This window comes from Contarinia nasturtii, unplaced genomic scaffold (assembly GCF_009176525.2).
Source record: "Contarinia nasturtii isolate CC-2019 unplaced genomic scaffold, AAFC_CNas_1.1 Cnas_scaffold_285, whole genome shotgun sequence".
Classification (NCBI taxonomy): domain Eukaryota; kingdom Metazoa; phylum Arthropoda; class Insecta; order Diptera; family Cecidomyiidae; genus Contarinia; species Contarinia nasturtii.
The window spans coordinates 4,782,537-4,806,368 of NW_022197640.1; the positions used below are offsets into that span (position 1 = coordinate 4,782,537).

A 23,832-nucleotide genomic window follows, 5' to 3' on the forward strand; every position below is an offset into this window, starting at 1 on the left:
ATTGCATTTGTGTGATCATGCTAATTTTTTTTTCTTATTTTGAGTTCAAAGAATACTCTACGAAAAACAGACAGTTCAAAGAGCAAAGCAAACACAAATCCGGCGACCATTATGGAATTCTTGCGAAATACTTGTTTTTTGAAAATAGAACAACTGTTCAAATAGCCATAACTCTATTTAAAAAATATTCGTTGAAATTTATTTTGTTTTAAATCATGATGGAATCGATCACACTGTGGAAGCGCAGTCACTTTCCTATACAAAATCACTAGTAACCTTTGTCAAGGTATTGACCCTCTCTTTGGTACTAAGCAGTTAACATAACATCACATCATACGTTTTGTCAACTCGTGTATTGTTAGTTCGTAGAAATATTGTTGGTGGTGCTCACGTTGGAACAAAGAAATTCGTTTGCTTCGATCCATTGGAATCGGTTTACTTTGCTTGATATTCAGTGCAATGTTGCCATTGTGGATTTTAATTTCCTATATTGACCAATGTTGTACACAAATAAGTTGAAAAATATTATCTCGACATGAGTTAAAACATTTGTTTTCCGTCATAACATATAAAACTGACAAAAATGCAATAAACTCACAAGTTGCACGCATACCAAAATTTTAAAGCAATAGGAAGCAAAATAATGCGCCACTATATTTTACTTTCAGAAAATATACTGTGCTTTTGGTATTCATTCATTTCACTTTGGCATTACTAACATTTGGCAGGAAAAAACATTCAATTTTTTTTTTCGTTACGCCCGTGTGTTAAATGTATGTGTGCGGATAACCGTTTCGCTCCAAATAGCACATTTCATATTATACATTTGAATAAAAGTGCGATTTGGCATTGAGCGTATCGAAGAGCCGTGAATATTTTTTGCTCATTTATTGACTGAATGAACAGCAGGAGGTAAAACAGCACCATAATATACACAAGGATCACGTGTTTTCTTCATTTCTTGATATGAAACATTTGGCATCAACTTGATTTAAGAATTGTATCTGGAAAATAGTTTCACAATATTTTTTATGGATGATTTTTGATGCTGTATATGAAAGAAGTGGAAGAAAAAAAAACATCCATTTTCATGAATGAAACGCATTCACATGGAAACTTGCAAATAATTACATATCCTTTTTCTTGTTTTACGTTTAAATTTCAATATTGCTGAGCTTTAGGAATAAAAATACAAGTACTGGTAAAATTGAAATATTATACATATATATTGGTGCTTCTCTCGTATAATGGTATCAAATATCACATTTTCATCTTTGCACATGAGAGTATGAAAACTTTTTGAGTGTTTTCAACACGTTATACATTACCATTTTTATGTCTTTAAAAAGAAATCGAAATTGCAACAAATTAAATAAATAAACAAATAAGCAATATCAATAACATTTTAAATTCCCCAAAAAGAAGTTGAAATCCCTTCGACTATTTTTAGAGGTTTGAGAAGTTCGACGATGTTCATTTTTTACTCTTTTTTTCTCTCATTGTAGAAATCATATGCTCATTATTACTTTCTTATGCACTCACTAATGAGTTATCTAAAAAAAATTCAGCTGCGATGGTGTCGATTCAATGACTGCTAACGCAATCGATTCGAATATACCTATGGAGTGGAACATTCGCAAAGCAAAAGTTCGTTAGAGGTGGAAAACTGATTTTTGACGCTTTTCGAAAAATCGAATTGCTGGAAAACCGTCTCATCTCTAACGAGTAGAATAATGTTGCTCAATTCTCCCATTCTGCCTATTGAGAAGTATTTTTCGAATGCATTCAATCTGTTTTGGTCGCAGCGTTGTCGATAATAGCGCTGAACAATTCACTCTTTTTCTCTATGTTTGTCTCTCCGTTCGTCTGCTTCAATTTCCATAACATTCGATGCGAACAGCCGCATGAATGTATCGAAATGTGTACTCACTTTCTTTCTCGTTCTCACTCTGAGTGAGAGAGAGTTCGGTTTGGCAAATTGCTGCGACTACTGTGGTACGCCCGTGCTTGTCGCTCGCAAGCTCTCACTCTCAGTCTATGCTTACTGTGCACTGAATCTCCGCACGAGTGTTCTATCGGCATCGGTATATATTATCATACGGTATCGGAGCCGTTGCCGCGCATCTATCCACTTCATTCATTCGTTTTCAAGACCAGCATCGTAACGGTTCTCTGTAGTAAAATGTAAATCGCTTTACATGTGAACGAATTTTTTATATGGCAGCAATCGTATAGACCCTGGCTAGAATGTATTTATAACTATGTAAAATATGATGGCAATGGCGGCAATGAATCTGTATTGAACACTGTGTGTCTTAAAATGTTCAAAGCGTTCGCTCAAACGCGAGCGGTTACAGCTCAACGCACAGACCGACCGATTGAATTGAGCTTGTGCTTGATTTGATAGTCTTTGGTTTTCCCAGTTTTCGATGGGATACAAGTGAGTTCGGTCGGTAGTTCGTTTTTATCTAAAAAAAAAATAAATCACATTTTGTGAATTCGAGTTACGGTGGTTTTGTATTCTTAACATCACATCAAACAATTTTACTTGTATAAACCTGAATGGGGACATAAAAATTTGAAATTGTTTTTGTGTGAGCTGAAAAGAGACACCACGATCACCATCACATCACAACGCGTCAAATCTAACTTCTAGCTTTCGGTTTTGTTGCCTTCGATGATTTTAATTAGAATTTTCTAATTTTTCATATTGTGTTTTGTTATTCATCATTTTTTTTTTTTGGTTTTTCGTTTTGTTTTATTTTTGGTGTGTTTGAATTTAAACATTTTCAATCGAACAGAGAAAAAAAAATGAAAAATTGTCGCTTGTTTACAAGTTCGTTGTTTATTTCTTTTTCTGGTACGGCATACAGCAACTGTTAAATCAGACAAAAGAAGAAGAAACAGAAGAAAAAACCTAGAAAAACAGAAACAAATTTTGACAGTTATTTTTATTGTGTGCGTGTAGAGTTTTCTTTCGTGTGTATGAAATACTACAAGCGTTTATCATCGTTGATTAGCCAAAAATAAACGGAAATTAATAAAGTTCCTTCGAAAAGTTCTTGAAACACCGCACACGACTCCAAGGATTTGCGCTTCATTTATTTATTTTGTTGTTGTTGTTTTTTTTATATTTTTAAAAATTCGTTCCAAATTTATCGGAAGATTTTCCCTTGGCGAGTTTGGCGAGCGAATTGAAAAGCGACGAACGCAAAACAAACAAGTGAATCAAGTTTGTAATTTACATTTGATAAATTGAATTACAATTTTCCAGTAGTTATTCGGGTGATGCAATTATGCGTGCTTTCTGTTTGCGTGTTTAATCTGATGAGATGAATTCAACGAAAATTCTCATCAACAGCATCAACATTTTCTCGCTTCAAGAACTGAGACATCAAATCATCGTACGAATTCAACACCGTCTGAAATCAAAACGTGAAAAATTGTTCGAGTGAATAAAATAGCCAAACTGAGTGAAAAATTAAACGTTATAATTCAATCAGTTTGCGAATAAATAAACGGCAAAAAAGGGAACAACAACGACTACGCAACGGGCAATTCGTTCAGAAAAAGACATAGAAAACGATAAGAGGAGAAAAAAAGCGTCTGATGCACGATTACTTATGCACTTGTTCAGTCAAAACAAATGAGAAAAAAACAATCGGTAAAACAGACACGAACTTCAAAACAGTTTAAAAAATAAACCGATGATGTATTCCGCGTATAAATGTAACGAACGCTAATTAATTCAAGTGATTGGCTCATGCTAATTTTTCGGTGCTTTTAAATAACGGAAAGTATTAATTAAAAAAAATTGAAAAGTATTAATTAACTTAAAAAAAAACAACAAAAACAAAAGAATAAGAACTAAAACTTAAGCGGCATATTATATACGAATTTTACGCTGCAAGCAAACAATGGAAACCACTTTTCATAATCAACAACCTAAAGCGAAAAATGTCAATGAATGGCTCTGAAACTGTGATTTGAATTTATTGCAAATTATTATGCAAAACGGCAAAATTATCGGTCAACATCCATATTGCAATTGTTCCATTGATGTAGTGAGCGCGCACACACACAAAACACCATAAAAAGAAAAACATTTTAAGTAAAAAAAATCAACGAAATAACAATTGCAATCGCCAAGAATCGGATTTCTATTGTTTACCTTTCTATTCATCGTTAGTTTTGTTTAAATTAGTTTTTATTTGATTTTGATTGAATTTTTGGTCAATTTATTTGCGTTGTGTTGTTTTGTTCAATTTGTTTTCGAGGAAATTGATTTTGATTGTTTTGATATTTGATTATATCTTTCATATAGAGAATCAGATTTGATCGTTTATTACGGGGAAAAAAGGTGCAAGTGACAAACGAACCGAAATAATTATTGTATGCATATAAATACAAAATCAAACAGCTTCTAAGTCCGAGTGAATAAAGTGAATTCTCATTTCGTAAGGAAAAAAAATTAATCACATGGACAATAAAACAGTTACGGATTTATTGTGAATAAAAATTATAATGCGGTAAGAGTATGAAGATCAGCAGCTATCAAAATTTGTAATTAAACAAAATAAATTCAACGCAACAACCAGCGTCGATTGTTCAACACTCAAGAATTCAGTTAACGCAGGTATTATTGTGTTCTTATTTGAATTAAATATTATCATGTGTGTTCATAATTTGTAATGAATCTTTTGAAAAAAGAGAAGGAAAACCAGAAACGTATAAAACTTTTACTTGCAACCGGAATCGCAAGTGTGAACTCGTTGCCCAACTTTGTTTGTAGGACAAACATTTTTAAACTTTTAACATGTACAGATCTGTTGTTCTGTGTTTGTCATTCTTTATTTTGAATTTTTTTTTTAGACGAAGGTCTGAAGGATTTTTTCGGTTGGGCAAACGTCGATTGAAACATGTTATATTTATAGCCTTTTGAGATTTTGCGCCCACAGTTTTTCTCTCTTTTTCTATCTCTTTCGAAAGTTTCAGTGAGTATTCGAGTAGGGATAAATATGGCATTGTGATCTAGTGACAGATTTACCATTCTTTTTATTCGTTGTTCTTCTGAACTGGAGAATATGAAATAACTTTATGGATGCTATAAAACTCCATTTAAATCGTTGATAATTTATAAAATTCCGAAAGCACTAAAACCGTAGATGGAATAAAAAAAGCCACGGTATGGACGACAACTGAATAGCTTAAAAAAAAAGATCTGTTGTGTGTTGGATACGCAGAAAATCAGTGTGTGAGATAGCCACAATTCAAAATATATATATCCTCTATGTTCATATATAAATCTAACGACAAGTATTTTGACTTTGATGAACTTTTTTACATTTTTTTATTCGATTGTATTGAAGACGTTCGGGCATCAAGCGCGCGGAAAGCTATGTACAAAATGAAATATTCTTATATTTAAAAAAATAGCAGCGAAAACACACACACACACACAAATTTATCATATTTTTTCATTTTGATTCGCATTAATGAGAACAACGAAAAAGCTCGTGCGCATTTACACATAAGTAGACGATGAAACTTTAGTGCTGACACTCATCTTACATTCATACACCATTCATATAATGGGCCAAGAACCATTTTATATGCCATAATTTTCAGCACACCAAATATTTCGTACCCTATACATTATGAGCCACCAGCAGAAAGACCATCCAAAATGAATTCCACCAGTAAAGTCACATAGTCTGTATATCTTGCCCTGGTGCTTCTTCTTTCGCCTTTGTGAATGGAATGGAAAAAAGAAGATACAAGAAAAAAGCGCATGCCACGAATGCCTTTTTATCGACGAGCTTTTTTGAGCTCGAATTTTAAATTGCTTCACTTTAAGAAACGACATAAAGTGAATAATATTTCGGAGTCTGAATCGAGTCAAGTGATATTAGGTCACATGGATATTTTCTATGTTTGTGGCATTGATGTTAAAATTATGCAACTAATGGAAATCATAAATTTCCTTTAAAAAAAGGTAACCGTATATAAACGGTTGTTTTTGTTTTGTTAGCCAGTCGGGTGGTTGTTTTGGCCTAGCCATTGTTGTCGTTCTTGAATGTTATTATGTCGTTACTGTTTGTCAACTCACATACAATTCCATATACCTGTAAGCGTTGCCGTCGCCATAATCGTTGTATAAATAGAAGCACACACTTAGCAGCTGACAATATGGTTGCCACTTATTCGAGTCGGCAGGACACAATAAACGACAAAGAATCAAAATCAAGTGCTGAAAAATATGGGAAGTGTTTGGAGCAATGGTGCAACGCAAACACCTCATTTACCAGACAATTCAAGAAATCGGTAATTGTGATACGATGACACAGATTTTTATTCATTTTGGTTTAATTCAATGGTATTTGTGGGGCGCCAAAAATAGAAAGGCGACAATCATCCAATACTCGATTACACTATATCACACGGAAGTTTAACCAATTTACAACCCATTTATTTTCGCGTTCAATTCAAAGTTTGTCAATGCTATATATGCACCGTGCGGTTCGGTCACGATTTCCTTTCGCATTCGAGTCTTTTTCTTCGTTGAATTTTTGATTTAGTAATTTATGATAATACCTACGAACAATGTGCTTTCCGGTGTGGAATGACACAAACTAAGACCCACATTGATTTTTTTCTTTATAGCAAAGTACAATACTTTTGCTCTTTTCCCCTCACATTTTGTGCGCGGCCAATGTGACTGCTATATCGTTCACTACGATGGCGCTTTCTTTTTGGCGATGGCGCTTAGATAAATTTTAATTGATTTCAGTAGCCGAAAAGATGAGCGTGCCAAGTAAAATTAAGGGCGTTTTAATAATTTTACTCTCATTGATGGTCGCATTTTACGTGGGATTTTTTTTTCATTCTTTTTTTTTTAATTTAACAGTCAATCGACCCGCAAATTATGATGAAAGATATTAAGAAAAAGTCCATTGTTTTCGTTTTTCTCTTTTCGTTAAATCCTGACGGCCCACAGACCGATTCCAATTATTTTCATAGGCGTGTGACTTTGAATATTCGCTTTGATTCATAACAATAAGCGTCATTTTCTCTTGCGATTTAATTTTGGCGAAAGTTGTGTGTATGTATCGCCAAATGGTATTTTTTTTTCAATTACAGTTTTTGCGGCATTGCTCGAATTTTGGGCAAACTCGATATTTCCTTCGCATTTACTTTCAAGCAGGCAATATATATATATTGGCTTTTGTGCCCGACTCCTTTACATCGGAGACGCATTACAAAAACAGCGTTAGACACAATAGGCATTTTTCGCTCGTGAAAGAACAAAAGACAAGAGATGCTGGTGCTGAAGTGAAAATATTACATCGTTATAATATTTGTTTCGTCTATTGTAATATTCTGCTGATGGAATTTAATATGCTTAGATCATCGTTAGATTTAATACAAAGCCATTCGCATCCTTTCGTGATTTATTTTTTGTTTTATTTTGCTTGATTGGTTTCTTTCAAACTTTTACGTCTGTCTGTCTCTTGCTAAAAAAAAACATTTCATTTTGCCTTAAACCTGTACATTATAATAAAAACAACATTAACTAGTTTGAGACGCGAGTTTCACTTCTTCAACCGAACTAAACACATCAAACAAGAGACAAAGCGCGAAAAAAGTATATTAGATGAGTTTTGGAAGAAACATAACGACACGGGGGGAAAAAAGCAAAAACTTTTTTTAACAGTTATTATTAAGTTATCCTTCAAACCAGGACAGTGTAAACATAGAATAGATTTTTGACACAGCGTGAAGTGTACACGAATTATGAGTACGTAATGTTTATATGGCAGAAACGTCTTGGGGCTGCAAAATTGTATCGTATACATGCAAACACGCAATCACCAAAACTCATTAATTGACAATACAAATACTTATGGTTGTACATAAGTTGCGAAAGCAAGAGTAAAGACACAAAACAAAAACAATAACAATTCGTTTGCCACAATAAAATTAGCCCGAGATTAACCTATGTCTCATGAACACGAAAAAAAAAAAACAAAAATCGACAATACATAAATAATGTAATGGCCACATTCAACTTGCCCCAAATTCCATTCCCCCTTTTCTTATGCACCGAAACGAAAATGGTGCTGGCTTAAGTCGGCAACGACAGCTGAAAGAAAAAAACAACAACTTTTTATTACAATAACACAAGCACGCTGATTTGATCGTCAAGAATGTATACCGCACAAGAACGCGATGAAGAGAAAATAAATCAGTTCAAAAATAACATTTAATTAGAAAATTTGCGTCCGTTTCAACATTTTTCTTTGAACAATGTGTCCATTTTTTGGTTGTTGATGGACGGGAAAACGGTTCAAAAATGAACCGATAGCAAAAATAGTAGCAAATATTTTAATCGACCTGGCATTTTGACCAATAAGAATTAAAACAAACATTGAACACAATGATGGAAGAATGGAAAGTTGAATGAAGAAAAGAAATCAAGAAAGAGAGAGAGAGAGAGAGAGAGAGAAAGGGGGAGAAAGTCAAAAATAAAGTTATAAAACAAACAAACCATTATATTTCATGGTTTCTATTATCGTTTTTTTGGCGTGTGTGTCTCTTTGTGTTTTTGAAATTCGCCTTTTTAAAACTTTATTGAGCATCGACAATTAAATGCTTATTATCGTGATACATGAATCAAAAGAGTCGAACTACATTAAAATAGTTCGATTGATACAACAAGTTTGGTGATTTATAAAATTTATAACTTAAAATAACGCTATACGACGGCGACCTCTACAGAATTCGTATAAAAACTACTTGGACCAATATGTACCGTTTAAAAAAAGCACGAAATTCTGAAGCATTCGTCGTCTTTTAATGTCTTTATAAGCGTCAGTTAGGGATGCATTGTATGCACCATAAGAGTCTATAATTTTTTTAGTTTACTGATTTATTCTTTACCGGTCAAACTGTTTATTGTCTCGGTCAAAGCATGGCATCGAAAAATGTACTCGTGCATGCCACATAATTTCATACTGTGATAAAACACAACAACGGATTTTGTGTGACAAAATGAAATGATGCGCACACACATTTTCACACTGGTCGTAAGGATTAGTACCATACATAGATAGCATGCCTACTGCTGCTCATGGGGTCAATCACGAAATTCTAGTGTATCTAGTTTTTAATAAGATTTCACTAGAAAACTAGAAAATTCTAGTGCGTGAAGTTGGCTCTCAGTAGTTTTTCATATAAATTATATGGCCTTTGGTGTGAAGTTGGCTTCGTTTGTGACGTCATTATTCGCACTAGATTTACTAGTTTTTCTAGTATTTACTAGCGTGATTCGCCCCATGCTGCTGCTAGTGCACAAAAAAAACCATTTCGAATGCGAGACCGAACGAAACAATTCACAAGTTTTAACTGGTAGATTTTTATTGGATAATATTCTTTGGGATAGATAGTTCATTTTTATTATGGATATCATTTGATTGTGAAGAGATACCCAGCTTTAAAATGAGCATTGAATTAAAAAAAAGAATTGAAACAAACGATATCATCTATTTATGTTGTTATTTTTATGTCCGTGTTTTATATTATTTGAAAATCACATTGCGAAGCACCAAAAAAACAGGACCGAATAGTAAAAATGGAATGGGGGATGTTAATGGCCACGAATGATTTGTGTGCCGCGGCATCAGATTGAACAGGAAGCAACACAATAAAATGCTATAAAGAAAAACAGATACACTTTTAACCTATGATCCGTACCTTTGTCAGTTCGAAAACAAAACTTTCACTCGAAAGTTATAAATATACTTTGATTGATGTATTTGAACTCCATCACTTTGAAGTCATTTTTCCAATTCAATTCATCGACATTGGCGAGTAACATTCGTTTGAAATGGTCGACTCAAAAATTAGCTACGAATACCGGATATAAATAAAATGAAAACGATTTACCGAATTGAATATGAAATAAAATAAAAAGATAGAGGAAACCCAACCGAAATTTAATAAAATGGTACAACAAAATTATGTGTTTGGTTTTATGTTTATTTTCCAAGCGACAAATCCTTAAATTTGGGTCCCGTTTCAAATACCATTCAAAAATGGTATCCAATTTTCGTTTCGTAGAATCAACGTTTTTTTTTTGTTTTGACCACTTCTGGCAGTTGAATATCGTTTATATCTTACTCCAACAAATGTGTACTCATGAAATATCCTTCGCTGTATAAACGATATATGCCGATTTGGATTTCCAGTTGTGCCATCGAATTGCTCTCTTTACCGCACGAAGATCAAAATAAAAATCAACCTTATGTTATAAATCAAGTCAAAAAGTTTTCGTATGTCGAAATATAAAAATCCACAGTCGTTCCTTACCAACTGATCATAATCACCACGATTAAGTTCCGGGGAAAACTTGACATTAAACCTCGCCGAAACTACGAAGACTTTGCAATTGTTTCATTTTTGTCATATTCCTTACCAGTTGCCGAAAAAAAAATTCATACAAATTACTGTCCTGCGTTTATGCGCATTTTCGTATAATTGTGACACAATTTTACTAGTTCACTGTTGCGCCAATGTGCATTGCATTTGCTGATGTGGTTTTGTTTATTGGTACTGGTACGGAGAGAGAAATGTGTTTAAAATGTGTCAAGTCTCTGTTACATTATGTTTTTAATATATAATGAAATAAACCGCAACCACTTTAAATTGCATTTTGCGAAAAGTGCAAATGCAACTGAACCATACACTATTTGAATACGCCATTTCAAATTATGAAGTTAATGTTGATGTTGATGTGCATGCCAGTGACAAAGAAAACGGCCACGACAATGACAAAGATGATGACGATAAGACGCACTAAAATACTACATAAATGATACGTATATCACATACATGTATCCATATAATTATTTGCACTGTGCGTTTCATTTTATTGTGTGGCTTCTTCAAACAGTGAACAGCAGACCCATTAAAACAATAATGCTTCGTTCGCATCGAACAACATGCAATAAATTATAATAAAAACATTTTCTGTGTGTGTTTTATTTTTATTTTGGGCATGAAACCAAAAGAAATACGAAATTCAATACATTTGGCAGCGGCAAAACGACAAACCGTTATTAATGGATAATAAATTAATAATGAGAGTTAAATTAAAACAGACAATACTGAAATTCAGACAAACAACGCAGTCAATGAAGATACATGCACTTTTAATTCGAATTCATTTCGAAAAGACGGATATATATATATGTATATATATGTACGCGATACAGCGAACGAGCCGGATTTATGATTGCACCAAAATATATCATGCTAAAACTTGATAATGCAAACATGTGTGAATGAGCAAATATTTGTGTCTCTTGGTCATCAATATCACAAAAATGGATCGCATTTGATGCTTCCGTTTCATATTTCTTCTCACTTTTTTTAAATTTCCCATCAAAAAATAATCGTGGGAAATTAAATATCAAATTATTTGTACGTGAATATCCGAAGCGAAATGTTAGATGTTTTATTGTGTTCATGATACACCATGCGGCTGATAAAAAGCAGTGTTGATTTTATGTGCAGTTTTCGGAAATGAAACAAATCGTTTTACATCATTGAATGAATATGGCAATATAAAATGAAAAAAAAAGAGAGAATAAATACGTATATACAAAACTGTCGATGCAAACACACTTCATTTCCGGGAATTGATAATATTGAAATGATTTTTCATTTCATACCGGATGCTCTTGAATCATACATATATTTTGTATAAGAAATAGTGATTTTCTGTTCAGTGAAACAGGCAAATCTTTTGTTTTTATCATGGAATATTATATTTATTTGCATTGTGCACCAAGCATATAACCTTCGCATTGACAAAATCAATAGACGTAATATCTGTTCTTAACAGATCCAAACAACACAGAATAACATAAAACCAAAATATACTCGCAATGATAAATGGTAAACATAGAATGGAAAATAATAAAATCGTACAATGAATAACTTCTATGTATTTTGAGTTTGTGAAAAATTACAGTAGTTCAAATGGATGAACATTAATATTTATGAATTCAAACATATTTGCATGCGCATAACGAAACACACACACACACACAGTAAATCTAATTTCCAATTACAACCAGATTTTCTTCATTCGGGGGCGTTCGGTTGAAGTTCTCATTTCCTCTTATTTTTGAAGTCATTTTATATTCACTTGCATTGCCATTCATTCAAACAAACGAAGTCAAAATATAGTACAGCATAGTTTGTTTTGTTTGTTTTTATTTACTCAATTTTCCATGTAAAAACTTTAAGATTATTTTCTTATTTCAGTTCTGGATGATGTCCGGAATGTGATTTTGAATGGAAAATCGGAAAACGATAACAAATACAGTAAAAAATATATATTATAGATTGGTTGTTAGTATGAATTGCTTCGAATGCATTCAAATATCCACAAATGGATGGAATGGCACATAGTTTTGTCGATTGCAATTTCATAAACTCTTATACCGAATATCATTATAATAATTTACTGACGTTGCTGCATTTACGAAAATTGAAAAAAGAAACAAAAATACCCAAAATAAGCAGCTTTCATTCCAATAAAAACAACTTTGGCAAACAATGACCTGTACCATTGAAGGCGGGAAATGATGTTGTTATCCCATTAAATGAATGTCAGAAGCAAGCAAAATGTTGATCTCATTAAAATGCAACCGTTGTCTTCTTGTATTCATTAACAATTTGCACGTCAATGAAATTCACGGTTTGATTTTGAATCCTATCATCTTTTCAATCAAATACATTGATGTCATTGCGATTTGTACGTTGATTGAATGCGAATCATCTATCGGTGTTAATTAACGAAAAAACCAAATGAACGGACAAAAATAAGGAAGCGAGAATGAGAGCTACAGAGAGAGAGAGAGATAGAGATAGAGAAAGAGAGAGAAAGAAAGCGAGATAGCGCGAAGGAAACATCATAAACTAAATGTCCAACGAGCGCACATACGAAATATTTTGACATTTAAATTATTATATACCGAACAAATCCATTTTAAATGTCACATTGGCAAAGCCAACGGTTGAAAATTATTTTCCGCCCACCAAGAGTGAGCGGCTTGAACGCAAACACGTCCAATCATCGTCTACATTTGGATTTGATCTTGACGCAAATTAACAAATATTAAAATTATGGAAAATTTAGAATTATTTTTTTTTCTTCGTTTGCCGTCACATTTTAATATATTTTCTCGAATTTGTCTTCAGTTAGTTAAGGTTTTTTTCCTATTCTATTGTTTGGCACACGGCCAATCATCGTGATATATAAATAAATGGCGAAAATCACAAAAATGTTTCGGTCATCATATTGAGAGAAATGAGCGTTGATCTCAAATGTGTTGATAACACAATTGATATTTTTGTTTTTGGTTTTTTTTTTTTGTTTTCGTGTGAAGGATATCTATCAACAACGACAAAAAAGCACCCATACAAACAAAATCGATTTAATTTATCGATCGCAGAGAGTGCCAAGATGTATATTGTGACGAGCGACTGCACATGTGCACATAAGCCAAATTATCACTGCGCTCCACACTACTCAGTACTCATTTACGACGGATGAGAAAATTGCATATCGTAAACTGTGAATCATAAAATTAGTGAGTACGTGCGCCATGTTCAATATTGAAAGGAAACGTCCAAACAATACAGTTGTAAATTAAATAAACCACGTCGATGTGCACGTAGTCAGTGCACTTGAGCGTGCGCCATTTACCCCATGAGTCGAATATTTCGGTTGATTCAGCTTTGAAAATCCAACACAAACACATTTCGACATACAACTGAATCAAAGCAAAATGCCATGTAACACAATAACATAAAATCCAATTTAACCATTTCGAAAATGCTTAAATCGTTGCACTTCCGTTGAGTAAAATTGAAGAGGAAATGTTGAAGTTTTCACAAATGTAATCATTGAACGAACCTCACACAGTTTCGAAAAGTAGCTGAAAGAAAGTGCAAATACAAAGATAAATATAAATATCGAAGAAATGTCAGTATGAAATTGTGAAGGACAAAGGTGAAAACCGATACCAATGATTCTTTTAAATGATTATTTAAAAAAAAACCTTATTGTTAGCATTGTTGTAGCCGTGTTGTACACGGGCCATCTGATATGTGTGTATTTTAGTTACATGTCGATGAACGGCCTGTTGAAAAATTTACTAAGGGAAATTTATCAAAATATACTCTGCACTTCAATACACGAACGGATAGATAAATCGACCTAAATAAACATTAACGAAACGGTTGGCATGAGTTGAATGTGAATGTGTGGATGTGTTTCGAGTATTTCAACGTTTTTCGTGAGTCGTATCTTTAATGGTGTGAACTCGCCACACTTTCCACCTCATAAATTTCTAAGCGTATTCAGAAGTGATTTCAACGCCCAAACCCTTTTTCCATCGTGCCCCCGTCACATCAGCAATCGAAAATAATTAGATACCAACCATAAATACCACTTCGGAACTTCATTGACGATTACCACTCACGAAAAAAAATCGGATTCTTTTTTTATTAAAATTGGTTGTTTCACACCAGACTTTTTCCCCGTCTTAAGTCATCGTATAAAAATAAACTATTCTGAGTTCTTTCTTATTTAATGAAATTTCTGAAAATGCAAAATATTGGCCATTGTTGAAGTAAATTTGAAGAGCCTTTTTTCATGAATCTATTATTTAGGCTGTAATTGATGACAACACGCACCAAAGTCATTTGTGAAACGAAGACATTTTTCTGGTTTTGATTGGTGCCTTTTCAAAGGTATTATTTTCATTTGAAAATCATTTGGCTCATTTCATGAATTCATCATATTTATAAAAGATTAAAAATGTATTTAAGTAATTGAATACGTAAGCATTTGTATATATCCCCTCGAGATGGAAACTCTTACCGAATTAGATTCCATCATAGAGATTAAGAAGAATGAAACTCCAATGCATAGAACTGACATATTTGCTTGGCTTCTTTGGTACTTTATGCTTTTCAATTCAGGCATGTACACTAGCGCACACAATGAATCTCAGTAATCGGGGATTTATCCAATCGAACAATCTACAACCCAAATAAGACACACACACAACGATAGTCACATTAATTGTGTGACATTGAGAAGCAAAAATATATTGCAATCCCTTTCAATGCTCGATGGGCTGACATAATGTTCATATATAGTTTGCTTTTTGTAAAAAGCCGAAAGTGAAACAGTGATTTTTTCCCCACCACAATGCATCAATAACTCTTTTCCTTTTTTGAGTAGTAATTTGATTTCAAATCTCGTTATCACCAAGTGAATGGATATTCATCCTACACCATAAATGCTCGAACACGGTACAATGTGCATCTATAGAAGAATGCTTTGGAAAAATTATACTTTATCAAGGTAGCTTTATACATATTGAGAGCGCCAAGTTCGTATTAGAGAGTTTATTGGATCGAATATTTCATGGAAATGCATTGAAAAAGCAAAATATTTATTTAAAAATGCTGAGGTATTTACCTCAAATTTGTCGAATATTGTAATGAAATAGCACAAAATTGAATTCTATCAAAGAGGCAGCAAAAATCTCTCAACTGAATAGTGAGTCAAGTCCATTCTCTGCTATGTGTTCATTTTTTGCTTTCATGGTTGAAAATGACCATTTGTATCGTGGTATCAGCTCTTGTGCAATGATATCTTTACAAGTCAACGGTTACAAAAGACTAAACCAATAATTAAGTCGTAAATATGGAAGGTTTAATGTCGTTTTGCATCATCACATGTCGTTATGGTTAGTACGTTTCTGCTTGCATGTAAAAAGCCATCATGACAAAAATTCCGCATCAAACCAGATAACAGGATGGTACAGTAACAGAAGGGGACCACTGCACACAAAAAATAATATTTTTTTTGTTTTGGTAAAATAACAGCGATAACAGTGTGAAGTACACATAGACATGACACATCAGAATGGGTGAATATTGTAGTCAGTAGATATATTGCTGTAATACAATGTTTTCCGTTTTACTGTTATCGACCAGCCGCTGTGCCCTTCACACACATATACATTGTGTTCTTATTCGCTTGCCATACTATATCAACATCTTCTCAATTCAATTAAATGTATGCCGTCAACGTCATTTTTGTTTTATTTTTGCGATTTAGTTTTCTTCTCTTTATTTTTATGTTCATCGCTTTCTCTGTCTCTCTCTCTTGTGATGGCTAATATGTGGTTTATTATTAAATTTACTACTTTACTACGCGCAAATCACACATATGACAATACCATTTATTCGCAATTATATTATGAATGAATAGAGCAAAAAAAGAAGACGAAAGAAAGTCTTTTCCCATTCAGTTGAATCTCTTGATATAATGACAATGATTTACTTTTTCGTATTTGTGTCCGAAAGCGTTTTTACTTCAATGTTACAACCAGCGATCCAAAACGGTTTGACGTTTCTCACACAAACCGAATTCAAATTGGTTTCAGTTTTGTATTGAACGAAACGGAGCAATTGGAGCGTTCCGAAAATGGTTTGTATAGCATACATTGACGTTTACAAGAATAGCAATTTTAATGTGTGAGTGTACAACGTTGCTGCTATGCAGACTGCGATTTGCAGTAGAAACCATTTTTTGGACTTTCTGCTTGCTCCGGTTTGCTCAGCAGTGAAACCGAAAAAATGGTTTGGTTTCGGTTTGTATCGCTGGTTACAACCAAAGATATGTATATATAATTCAAATACTGTGTACTCAACATTCTGATGAAGAAGAAGAAGAAGAAGAAGAAGAAGAAGAAGAAGAAGAAGAAGGGCCTTCATTTTTTGTGTGTAGCAATTTTCTTGATATGTGGACGGATTTTTCCAATTTTGTTCGTTGCTATTTGTTTGGGGTGTTATCGCGTCAATCGTCTCGAAAGCGGAGCTAGAAGAATATGACTCCCTCAAAATGAAAATAGAAGTGAAAGTCATAATACAATCGACTTATGCCATAGGATTTTCGAACGAAACGCACACTGTCGCAAAGATTTGGCAATGATAAATTACATTGAATTTCATATTAATCGGGAAAAAAAGGCAATCATTCCACATTATATACTACGAGTACGTAGTCAAAATATTACAATGTATATTGCTTTCATATTCGCATTGTCTTTTATGTATGATGTGTTATTATTAATATTATTTTGTGTTTCTGACTGTTCTCCGTCTGTCGGCCAAGTTTATTTCATCGTTCGTGGCCTTGTGTCACAATAAACTTAAAATAAGAATTGGACGTAAATCACTTGAACACACATACACACAAACTTATAATATAATTAAATTAGGGAACCCGAGAAAAATGGCAGAGGAAAAAAAACATTGGGACCATGCTCCCCTTCGAATATTTCTGCAAGGAAACACACAAAACATATAATACCCATAGTTTCATTTAAGAGCGTAGAAATGTAAATGATCAATTCGCATGAATGAAGTTGTGCAAATACGGTCTCCATGGCAATAATCCTATTTGATTAAATATTCATCGTTTTTTTAAGTGTGACTCTGGTAGGTGTTGTGACATCATTTAACGAATTACATTTTAATTTAATTGTTTTTGTTTCTGTTATGCGTCTACAAATAGCACTAGTATAACTGAAATGAAATCAAATAAAGAAAAGATTCATTAAGTTATGCGACATTAAATGAACGGTAAAATGACGATCATGTAAAAGATTTGTTAAAGATTGAACCAAATTAAGCAATTAACGACAGCTTAAATTGGTAACCACTTCAATGAACCACTTGTATTGCATTTGAAACATGATAATGTTGAAGACTTTTTGAACATTTTGCCGACTCGAGATGAATACGTCTTGATTGTATACGATTGCAACAACAAATCAACAAATATTATTGGTGTTTCAACATCAAGTCACAGGAACCGAAAATGTGTCAACGAAACCTCAATGTTATTAATACTCACAAAAAAGAGAAAACAAGAAAAAAGCATAATCACTGAACATTATTTCAGTGTTTAACCCAAGGTATAAGTAGAGCCGTAATTTTCACTCTGGCCATGTGCGAAGCACATGGATTTTCAATGTACACTTAACCAGAAGTTTGACATTTTTGACAGTTGTCCAAAAATTCTAAACTATCATTTGAAATGTCAAACTTTTGTGCAAGTGTGCGTACAAATTGAAAATATAAGCATTGTGCAAATTGTACTGTGTGTACGCACTGCTAGAGTGAAAATAACAGCTCTAGGAATTGGATAATAATGAAAATGTTTAAATCGTATAGAATTTCAGTAAAGCCTCTATCCCACTTTCTTCAATGCTGAAATGGAAACAACAGCCAAAGTAGTGAAGTAAACAAAAGTTCATTTGATTTTAAAAAAACACACTGATAATTTAATTTCATTCGTTGATCAGCAGATAACGGTCTGATTCAGACATGCTATAATCAAAGCTTCAAAGTTTTCACTTTGGGTAATTCAATGCCAAATATTATCAAATTTCAGCTAATGGATAAGAAAGTTTTGGCAATTAAATTTCATGCCCGACAACTGATAAAATCAGACGAAACGCAGACGTTTTATATTATTACGGATTTATTTCGATGATTCACTGTCATCTGCATTTGAAAACTTTCTTGAATCTTCGTTCCTTCGACTTCGCTACTTTTACGGTTGATCAAAATACTGGTTGAAACAAATTCAGAGCTTATCACGTATCAGATTATGAATAAATCAATGTATTATCGTTCATTTTGAAATATATCCTTTATTCATTGAAAATTGATTTCGCCGCTTTAAAACAAGTAAACCTGGAGCGATCATTGTATCTCCGCACTTTACATGCAAATCGAAAATGGCAACAAAAAAACATTCCATCGCGCTGTTCATTCTTTATTTACAGCATGCACCAAAGGACGCTATGCGAATGGCATGCATAATTTGCTTGACTTTATGGCGAATGCATTTCGTTTACAGACGATTGATGTCGTAACAGTCACATTTGATATATATATCTGTATTGTATTCACCATTTTCACGTACTCTTTTTTTTCTCTCTCTCTCTCTCTCTCTATTCTCTTTCGTTTTGCCGTTATTTTTGCAAAGCATAGGCATTTCTCGTAAAGGCGAGAATTTAGAATGAAATGTTCCAGCAAAAGAGAAATTTTCAATTTAAATCTGTATTTTACAACTGAATGAAAAACTATAGCGCACTGTCTCAAATGGAAAATGAAAGAGTTGAAGAAGAAATAGGATGTATAAACTAAACACACAATGAGAAGTGGGTCACATTATTCTCTTTTGCTGTAGTTTAGTTTTACTTTAAATGTATTTTCGTTTCTTTTTGATTCAACTGTTTGCAAAACTAAATGTTATAGCACTTGGCGTGCATGTATTTTGTAAATCACTGTATCATTTCAAAAAGATTTATAATTGAAGCAATTTTGAATTTTTTATTATGTGCAAAGATTTTAAAACCAAAAACACGCAAAAAACTACGTAATGGCCAAGTTCACAATCAACCGTGTTTACATATTAACAACACGTCTGTAAGCAAATGACTTCGAAATATGTTTGTATCCCAATTTATACACGGAAATGTGATTTTCGAAAATTGTCGTCGGCTGAGACGAATGGTAAAAATGTATTTGTCCACAGCCATCTAACCGTTAGTTTAGCATTTTGATTTAGTGTACCTGAAATGACTGGTTCGTTTTCATCCATCTTAGTCATGCCGTCATTTATATTTGCATTTTCATGTAATCTCGAAACAGAATGTACTCTGATCTCTCACACAGATGGTTGATTCACATTTACCATTTACATTCACCATTGAATCATTCACACAACGAAACTCATTGTAAATTCGTACTCAGTAAACAATGACAACAATTGCATTGTGGCCCGATTTCAAATGTACTTGTTTGTCGATGTTTTGTTTTATATCTCTTTTTTTATGTATGTTGGTGTTGGTTTTGCATAATTATGTCCTCCTCTCACAAGAGTAGAGTAGAGCCAGGACTTAATTCGAATCACATTGCAACGTTTTATGATGTAAGGCATAAACGGCTTTCGAACACAAATGTTCCAACATATGTGGCTTTGCACGTTTTGTTTGATTACAATCGAAAAAATTGCGCTAATGTAAAAACAGTGATAACATTTACTAACTATTTACTGTAAACCTCACCTACATATGATATGAGTGTTGGTGGAAAAAAAGCGAATGAAGAAATTGCCCAGCAAATGGCAAGGAACAAACAAATAAAATGCGATACCCAAACCCAATTATTATTTGTTACGAGAAAAAAGAAATTATAAGAAAAAAGATATTGAAACTCTATACGATGGTATGTGGAAATGGTATTTGTAAAAAGTAACTACGAACATCGACAGTAGAATCGAAACGACCTTGGGTCAAAACAAACCTTGTAAATGACTTCACATTCTGTAGATTTGGCCCAATGAATTTAATATACTGTTCGGTTCAATTTTTATTCAGGACTTTGTAACATGTGAAATTGTTCGGACAGGTTTTAATTGATATTGCTCCATTTTGGATCACTCAGAGAATTACGAAAGCTTTTCAAATCAGACAATGGAGGGGGAGATAGAGGCTATGGAAAAAAACAATGAAATCCGTTTTTACATCGTACAAAACTCTTTTCGAAGGCTCTCACTTTTTTAATTCGCCATTTTTTACAATCTACGAGCTGTCTATTGTCGATGTTGCTTTTTTCCATTCAAACTCACTTCAAATCAAAATTTATCAAACAATAGAAATACGCATTCTAAATGTGTTCCATATCCGCTCGACTTGCTGTTTACGTCAAGGGATGTATGTATTTTGTACAGTGAATATGTCAATGTTAGACTTGCCGCCTTTTTCATCATTTGCTTGCTCTTTTTTAATCTATATTCTTCCTCTCTATCACTCTCCCTCTCTCCCCCTCCGTATGCTATACATGATGTCAGATTAGTAGTCAATGTGAAATTCAGATTCTCGTTTTTAACCCTTTTTTCCATATTGGTCGTCAAGTGGGCCGCTAAAAGGTATTGATGAATTAATTCATGAATCTAGTATTTTTCGCTTTACTCCAACATTCCATTTTCCTCCTATCTCTTTTTCTCCAACACACTCTCTCTCTCTTTCTCACAGAGTCACACTCTATTTAGCGTTTTTGTCCCACGCCGTTCCATAAATGTCCACTTCGACCATTACGAACGGCGACACGAACACAAAAAAGGGATTTCTTCTTCAACCAAATTCAAATTTAAAACCTCTCTTTATATTGTTCCTTTTTTGTTATTTCATAAATGCATTTTAATGTAGGTAGAAAAAAAAAGAACTGTTCATATAACGTTTGAATTTTATTGGTATTTTGTGCGCTTTTCGGTCTTTGCTTGAAATTAAATAAAGCGAAATCCAACGTCAGAATTCCCGCAACGAATTAATTTTAATTGAAATGATTTTCAGACATGAGTGACGTTGTTGATATGGCTTTAGTGCAGAAACCAACTTAGTGCGTGCACACGTTGACTCACTGCTTTGCAAAAGTTAGCTTTCGAGCTACAAAAAAACAAAATAACTATGGCTGGTGTTGTTGATGTTTTTCTTTTGTACTGTATATGTTTTTCTGTTAATAGACGGGCTGAAAATTAACAAGCTATTATTCAAAATGTTTATATGCAATGTACACTTTCCAAATACTTAAGCAGTAGAGACATCGAGACTCTATGTCGATGCACTGTGCTTTTATCGCCTAAACAAAATCACACCATTGCGACAATGCGAGGCTTGAGACTGAAAAATGTGGAAAATAAACAACACCGTTAAAAAGTCAAGCGCTCTAAAAAGAGACCGAAATAAATTTGATGTAATACTATTCGTGTAAATTACATAACATAAATATATAGCCTGCAAAAATGTGAAAAATCTTTTCCATGCAAAGAATACATTCACGCACACTGGCCCGCAAAAACATGTTCACATGCAAAATAAGGCCTGTAGCATCCCAAATTATTCGTCGGAAATAATGTCGCTCATTCGGTGAGGTTTTTTTTATAGCGTTTCAACAAGAGTGAAAGACTTGAAGCACTCGCTCTTGAGCATACAAAACAATGCTTTTGTCATATTGTATACATACATCATCAATGACACTTGCAAAGCTGTTCATTCAGAACACGACACACATCCAAAAAAATACCATTCGCAAATGATCATTTCGTGTGTGAAGATTGCAATGAAAAACATTCAATTTGAAGAGTTGAATACGAATTTTCGATTGAAAAATATTGCTTATTAACTAAAATACCTTTCAAATTCTATTCGATTTGTGTTTGTGTGTGTGTTTTTTTTTATTGGCACATTAACACGTTTGGAAGATGTTTTAATTGCATTAATGAGTGGCATGTGCCACTGTGCTAAAACGAGTTTGTAGTGTATTCACTCCCACTTTTTAAAGAGAAAATAGGTACTTACATTTGAATGTGTCATAAAAAGCTTCGATTTTTGTTGTTGTTGCACATTTTAAACATTGAAAAATCCAAATTCACGTTCCATTTGAAACGAGAAACTCCTATAATGTTTGCTCTTTGAGACATTATTCGAAACAATTAAACGACATTCTTTGTGGTGATTTATATAGAAACCACAACAAAACTAGTATACGGTTTTGTGTAGATGCTTTACACATACATTCAATTAATAGCGAAATACTATTTTTTTTGCTGTTCTAAAAACAAAAAAGTTTTAAGTTTCAATCAAATTTAAACACTTTGAAGTTCCAGAGTGATTTTAATCTGATAATTTGACTGAAAAAAAAAGAACTCATTTACAAAGTACAAAAACAAATAAACAGAATACATCTCGCTACATTTAATTTGTTCAATATGTTTTTACAAACACGTTAATTGTTTTGGCGTTGGTTTTACTCTGTTTTTCTCCATTGTTGTTTGTGTGTATGCTTTATAAATTCATTTGGTTGCAATTCAATTTGCAATTGATTACGTTTACCTGCTACTGACAAAGCTTTGATTTTATTGGTTTTTATGGTGACTGGTGACTTTGTATGTGAACGCAGTGCACAGTGGAATATATATTATCAAAGCGATGTGTGTATGTGCAATTGATGAATTTTAGCCTCAAGCTCGTCACTGTCTTTTTACATTGTATTGCTGAATTTATACACAAAATTCATCTCATTCAGTACGATGCTGCTATATGGCGTACAATTTTAATATTCTACTTGCTCGTCCATTGTCAAAATGTTGACATTTTATCTTATGGTTAGGTTAATACTATTGCAAATATCTCTGAAAATAGCACTTGAACAAGTTCTATAGCAGTATGCCTTTAATGGCCAAAAACTCCAACAAATTTAACCGTTAAAACTCAATTTTGAGAAATACGGGTACTAATTCAATCAATTGCCTTTAAAAAAAATTGAGTAAAATGATGTTTTAATATTCACCGCGTTAAAAATTATAATGGTTTTGGACGATAATAAAATCACAAAGTTCACTCGAATTCATAACTAAGGGAAATTTTCTGAATTTTGTGTTCGTGTTGTATTGTGTGCTTTGGACAATGTGCGACATTATGTCATAATGTGAAAATTTCTTTCGAAATGAAAGACCCATCCTAAAACCCATCAAAAGTGGCGTTTTCATTTTCTCATTTGTTGAAACATTTTGCCCAGCGGTGATTTCGTTTATTACAGCTTATCATACAGTTGGCTGGGTGCAGAGTTCAGAGCATTGATTTCATTGACCTAATTAATATTTGA

The 23,832-nt window shown here is 33.3% G+C and overlaps 1 protein-coding gene across 4 annotated transcripts in view; it reads left to right on the plus strand.

Moving 5' to 3' along the window:
• The first annotated feature begins 2,440 nt into the window (after positions 1–2,440).
• Positions 2,441–23,832, plus strand: part of LOC116337394 (octopamine receptor beta-2R) — a 104,499-nt gene continuing 83,107 nt past the window's right edge. For 2 of the 4 annotated variants that reach the window (XM_031761917.1, XM_031761915.1), the window contains exon 1: positions 4,233–4,636. The gene's annotated coding sequence lies outside the window, so the exon portion shown is untranslated. Of the gene's footprint in view, positions 2,663–2,811; positions 4,185–4,232; positions 4,637–23,832 lie in introns of those variants that run through there. The other 2 variants (XM_031761913.1, XM_031761914.1) reach the window with 2 other exon arrangements.